General features: G+C 41.6%; 1 long non-coding RNA gene across 1 annotated transcript; it reads right to left on the reverse strand.

Annotated features, from left to right (window-relative positions):
- Positions 1-461: 461 nt before the first annotated feature.
- On the reverse strand, positions 462-2,429 carry LOC139584056 (uncharacterized). Its single transcript, XR_011676681.1, has 3 exons — positions 1,380-2,429; positions 858-930; positions 462-652 (listed from the first exon to the last, which is right to left on the reverse strand). It is a non-coding gene; the product is annotated as an uncharacterized lncRNA (long non-coding RNA).
- Between the last annotated feature and the right edge of the window lie 4,332 nt (positions 2,430-6,761).

A 6,761-nucleotide genomic window follows, 5' to 3' on the forward strand; every position in this document is an offset into this window, starting at 1 on the left:
AGGTGCAGTTCAGGTATGAATCTCTGAGACATAATTTTTCAGTCATATCAAACTCCATTATTTGAATGATGCTGTGTCTGCATCAACAGTGTTTACCACTCCTGCTCCTGGGACATCAATGATTACACATTGTAACTATGCAATAGACTAGAAACATGATTGATTTGTAATTCATATATACAGAAAAAAAACGAATCATATCTAACTCCCTTCATCTGCATTAATCTGAGGACACAGGATAGTATTTCAATGAGATACTTCATTTCAACCAGTGGAGAATGTGAAATGCTTTATTGAAGGAAGTTCATTATCCAGGTGTTATAAATACAGAAATGCATTATAATTAAGATAATTGTAATATTATAAATACAAGTTCAATCTGTACTTCAATGCACATATGGTGTGCACTATAAAACGAGGAAGAAAGACGAGGTGGAGAGAGAGGTGTAGATGACAAAAAGGGAAAGAGGTAAGAACAGCGGCAGACAGCTTATGATTAATGAATTACAGTGCTACCCTAATATTCTCTCAGTTCATCACAATTGCGGTGTCTCCTAACCAGCCTTGGGCCCCCAGTTGGCCCGAAGGTTATTTTAAGAGCGGGTGAGGTGGCGATGACGGGACTGGCTTCCTCTCTCACATCAAAACATACCTGCAGACGAGTGACAAATGAATAGAGAGCATGATTAAGCCTTGTTTTTTTTATTCTAACACGGTCAGTCATCTTAAATCAGGAGGTGAAATGCAAAACTGACCTTGGATCATTAACTCTGGGACTACTACATCTCTGTCTGTATTTCAATGTAAAGTATCTCTTTAATAATACTTCCTGTTGACCCGACCAAGTGACCTCTCACCTATGATCATGCTGTGCCCTCTGTGTCAGCCAGTTCAGATGCGGGAGGGGTTCACCAACACAGCTGATATAACCTAGAGGATTTAGGGAGAAGGGGGAGTGGGATGAAGTGAAGAAGAGAGACTGTTATTGTGTGTGTGTGTGGTCTCACCTGGTGTTCACACTAAGTGGCTACAGAGTACTTTATGCTGAAAAACAGACACATGAGGACAAACAATAGAAGATAATGTCAATAGAAGATACTGTATGTGACGCAGACACCTACCGGAGTGTACCTGAAACATTTAAATATAGAGGGCTATGTGTCTCACCGCTTGGTTATTGCAAGGCTAACCCACAGGGAAATAATGACTTGGCAGCAACAGGGTCCAGTGAAAATGGCTGAGTGTTCATGTGGTGTAAATCTGAAAATGAGCAGCTGACATCTTAAGTTTTTTTTAATGAATGCTTGTGAGACAGGTTCCATGTACAACAAGACAGGCAGAGAGGAAGAGAGAAAAAGAACACAGAACAGTTTAATTACCTCTGGTTATGGACACTTTTGCCAGCAATAAAGCTTCCACGGCCTGTTCCTCGGACAGTGAACATCTGGCATTGTCTACATTTTGACCCCTTGGTCAGCTTGCTCTCTGAAAGTAAAGAAAACAGTTGATTTTTTATAGATATGAAAACAATAACTGAGATATGACCGTTCAATCTAATGCAGCAGATGTCATTTTTAGGATACGTCAATACAGCCCAGTGCTGCTTACCTGAGATTCCATCTTCGTAGGTTTCCGTTTTGACTTCCTTTGTGTCGGAAAAAAGTTGTTTCAGAACAATTATTTTTGATTGAAAATAAAAAAGGTTTTGATTTCGACAAAAAGTCACAAATGTACCTCCATAGCATATAACAATTTGCCTGTGAATAACCACACCTTCATACAAACGTGCTACTGTATGAAGAATTCTTGACGCACAACCGAAGATGCTGCCATATCCTGTCAACACGCCCACAAGCGAGCCACTCCGGAGCAGAATGATGAGGGCTAATAGCTGAACAATAGACTATTCAACCTTTACTAAAGAATAGTCTAATAGCCGAGCTAGTTAGCTTACACGTTATGTTGGCTGACAATTTGTTAGCTACACTGTCCTTACGAACCACATAGCATATCATTACAGCAGTATGTACCGGTATGTTAGCTAGCTACCTAACGTTAGTAGTTATACATCAAACTTGCCAGTATATTAACTATAGGCTATCAAACTACCCAACGTTTATTGACTTGATTACTCCCGTCATTCTTAGGTTAGCTAAATGGTAGAGTCGTTGTGCTTTCTCAATGGACATTCGGGTGCTTTTGAAAATTCGCCCTGGTTCTCTATAGGCTGGACAATAGAACGAGTAAAAATTCACCCAAGGCTGAAAAACGGCTTAAGAACGTTGGCTAAACTGGAAGACTAGCGCGAGCCCATAGCAAATTACTGGAATCGAACGTTCGCCGAGCCTGTTTTGACTGGAGTGATGCTTAGAATTCCATTTTTATTTTACCACTACAATCTGTTCGTCGGGAGAAACTGGAAAAAACTACTTGTGTGCTTACGTCTGCGTAATGAAAAAATTGGGAACATTTTTAAAATTCTCTTTCTGGTCTAGCGATCGATGACAAACGAGTTCGCTGCCCAGACTTACATAATTACAATGTGGAGATTCTCCTGATTAAAATGGTGCCCATGTAACAGTTTTGCCTCCGTCCCTCGGAGCAAGGGGAACAACTACTTCAAGGTCTCAGAGCGAGTGAAGTCACCGATTGAAACGCTATTAGCGTGCACCCCGCTAACTAGCTAGCCATTTCACACCGGTTACACCCGACTTGAAAAAAATCTAAATACTGTATACATATTGCGAGATATTTGGCGAAATAGACAGACATGCCTATATTTCCCCAATAGGAAACAATGGGAAGACCGCAGGACATTTACAGTCACCAACACTCTGGTTAACACGAAAACTGCCTTACCAGCTCTGCTAGGGTGAGTAAAATGGTCAGAGTGGTCTCATTTGTGTCTGGAAGTAGCTAGTCAATGTTAGCTTGGGTGCTTGACTGCCGTAATAAGGGCAGAACGCGCTCCGAGAGCGAAACGGTCTGAATTTACAAACTGAACATTCTTCTCTGAATGGAAACACAATAATATTAATTTAATTAATTAAGCCAAATTTCTGAAAATCAATCCCATATACTATGTTATTACAAAAAAGGTTTTAAATTCTTTGGTAACGCCAATACGGAATAATATCAAATGCTTCTCAAAGATGCCCTCTGGTGGTCAAACTAGCAATAACTTGCAGTAACAGAAGAAATGGCTGAGAATTAAATGACGTGCCACAGAATGCTGCAGCAACACGCAGAGTGGGCCGCAGTATGACACAACTTTTAAAGGAGGAACCACTGTAGAAGGCATTTATCTATTTGAGCTGGTCAGTCTATGTTGGTAATCCTGTGAACGTGGCTTTTCTTGAAATGTAGCTGCATAAGTATTGCTCTCCACTTTCTGGGGGATCGAGTTTTGAAATCAATGGAATTAGAGTATGATAGCTAAAGAGATGGGAAAACACCTGTTTCCGGGTTACGTCTTCAAACTAAGGGAATTTGTGACATGGATCCGTGACAGGGAGATGTGTCCATCATGCTTGGTGATGTATACTGGTAAGATAGTCTAGCTAGCTACATTTTCAGATATTACTAATATTAATTATTCATTTTGACAGAAAGAGGTTTCATTTCAAGCTAAAGTGTACTATTACCTAGAGTTAGCTGGCTGGCTCCCTAGCTAACGTTAGGTGAAGTGATGTGTGTGATCTTAAACATTGTTTACTTAGCTAGCTTCATTGTTTACCTAGCTAGCTAGCTACATCTCTTCAGCTAAAGTGTACAACACACGTTGAATATGGCCAGTGTCAGTAAACGTCTGCAAAAAAAGCACGATAAAATTGTTGCCAACAGAGCGTGTTGGGCTGTTTTCATGTTATCCAGAGGTAAACAAATCATCGGCCAGAGTGTCAAGTGTGTGCTCCGAGGGCGAAACGAGATGGGTGTGGCTAAAGCTTAAGAGGGTGTGAACGATGCTGAATAGGTGGAGACAAAGAAGAGCTCTCTCACCGAAACACTAAAATTAAATTTTCTCAAAAATGAGGTTACAAGATTATCAACTTTCAAAGCAGAATTTTCCCATTCTTTAACAGTATTAACAGTAGCTGCAGATAATGTAATGAAAAGTGGGATCTGGAGGGTGGTTGATCATGGAGGACATCAGGTGGATCCAGGTCTGGGGAAGGGATACGGTAGACTTCTCAGAGCATGGCAGAACCACTAGAGGACATCAGGTGGATCCAGGTCTGGGGAAGGGATACGGTAGACTTCTCAGAGCATGACAGAACCCCTAGAGGACATCAGGTGGTTCCAGGTCTGGGGAAGGGATACGGTAGGCTTCTCAGAGCATGACAGAACCCCTAGAGGACATCAGGTGGATCCAGGTCTGGGGAAGGGATACGGTAGGCTTCTCGGAGCATGGCAGAACCCCTAGATCCTGAAGAACAAGAGGAGAGTAAAAGGGAAAAAGAAAAAGGCATAGAAGGATGCAGAAAGAAAACACACAGGTTACAGGTAGATCTAGGCCAGGTTCAATTGTCCCCATATAGCTTACACCAATCCAATCCGCCCAGGTCTACACAAGTGCATAGACAAAGATTTGAGATTTGAGATTCAGGGATAAGCTCTTTCTCATTTTGTCTTTCTTCAAATCCTCACGTCCTCTTCACCTCCTTTTTAAAATGGATTGGACGAGAATATCTGAGGTCCCTCGCCTGTAAGGGCTAAAGGACTGTATTATTCTTAGGTTGCTGGTTTGGTTTGGGCGTGTTCCCCTCCGGGCGTCAGTCAGAACGCAATGATTGCAAGGCACAGTGAATGGTTGACTTGTAGTTTTCTTGGAGGAATAACAGTATATAACAGGCAGGGCTATGGGTTGATCACTAGGAAGGCCACTGATCCATAACTATGGGTGTGGAAGAGTGAATGTGTGGTTTCTCTAGGAGAGAGCAGAATACAAAGTGCCATCAATATCAGGATAACACACATAGAAATACAATGACATTATATAACACCACTTACAATATAAACTATAAAGCCATCACTAAACATGTTACTACATATAAGGGCTTAAACTAAAACACCACTGGTGGCAGTAGTAACACATTCATAACTAAGGCATGATGAATGATTGAATGGATGGAATATGACTAATTCCTATAAGGACTCTGGAAAGGGTGAGACCTAATACAATTTCCAACGTAACATGTGCCAGCGCCATCTTAGGCTTGACCAACTAATAATTACTAACTCGCTTAACAGGCCAAATACACTGAAAAGGCTCACTAACATGCTATAATACTCAAAATGGTATGCATACACAAATAGAATTCACAGAGTGTAAGAGCACACTTATAATCGAAATGACCACGACCCGTCATCCACCAATAAATGAATACCACGGACAGGTCACACATGTTAGAAACCCACTGCAGTATTAACCAAATGAAACCCTTTACTAAAGGAATGATGTGTTACACCTAGAGTGAGAACAGCTCGAGAGGGGCAGCCTTTCGTACGAACCCACTGTTTGACTTATTTACCGACCTCTGTCTGTGCCTGTTTTGTTATGCTTTTACCACGTCGAAAGGTACAGTACCAGTAGAATAACATTGTAGAATAATAGTGAAGACATCAAAACTACCGATAATACATATGGAATCATGTAGTGACCAAAAAATTGTTAAACAAATATATTTGAGATTCTTCAAAGTAGCCACCCTTTGCCTTGATGATAGCTTTGCATACTCTTGGCATTCTCTCAACCAGCTTAATGAAGTAGTCACCTGGAATGCATTTCAATTAACAGGTGTGTCTTGTTAAAAGTTCCTTTTTGGAATTTCTTTCCTTCGTAATGCATTTGAGCCAATTAGTTATGTTGTGACAAGGTAGGGGTGGTATACAGAAGATAGCCCTTTTTGGTAAAAGACCAAGTCCATATTATGGCAATGACAGCTCAAATAAGCAAAGACAAACGACAGTCCATCATTACTTTAAGACATGAAGGTCAGTCAATGCGGAACATTTGAAGAACTGTGAAGGTTTCTTCAAGTGCAGTTGCGAAAACCATCAAGCGCTATGATGAAACTGGCTCTCATGAGGACCACCACAGGAAAGGAAGACCTAGAGCTACCTCTGCTGCAGAGGATAAGTTCATTAGATTTACCTGCCTCAGAAACTGCAGCCCAAATAAATGCTTCACAGAGTTCAAGTAACAGACACAACATCAACTGTTCAGAGGAGACTGCGTGAACCAGGGCTTCATGGTCATATTTCTGCAAAGAAACCACTACTAAAGGACACCAATAATAAGAAGAGACTTGCTTGGGCCAAGAAACACGAGCAATGGACGTTAGATCGGTGTAAATCTGTCCTTGGGTCCAAATTAGAGATTTCTGGTTCCAACCGCCGTGTCTTTGTGAGACGCAGTGTGGGTGAACGGATGATCTCCACATGTGTATTTCCCACCGTAAAGCATGGAGGAGGGGGTGTTATGGTGTGGGGGTGCTTTGCTGGTCGCACTGTCTGTGATTTATTTAGAATTCAAGGCACACTTAACCAGCATGGCTACCTCAGCATTCTGCAGCGGTACGCCATCCCATCTGGTTTGCGCTTAGTGGGATTATCATTTGTTTTTCAACAGGACAATGACCCAACACACCTCCAGGCTAGGTAAGGGCTATTTGAACAGGAAGGAGAGTGATGGAGTGCTGCATCAGATGACTTGGCCTCCACAATCACCTGACCTCAACCCAATTGAGATGGTTTGGGAT

Source organism: Salvelinus alpinus, chromosome 9, assembly GCF_045679555.1.
Source record: "Salvelinus alpinus chromosome 9, SLU_Salpinus.1, whole genome shotgun sequence".
Taxonomy (NCBI): Eukaryota; Metazoa; Chordata; class Actinopteri; order Salmoniformes; family Salmonidae; genus Salvelinus; species Salvelinus alpinus.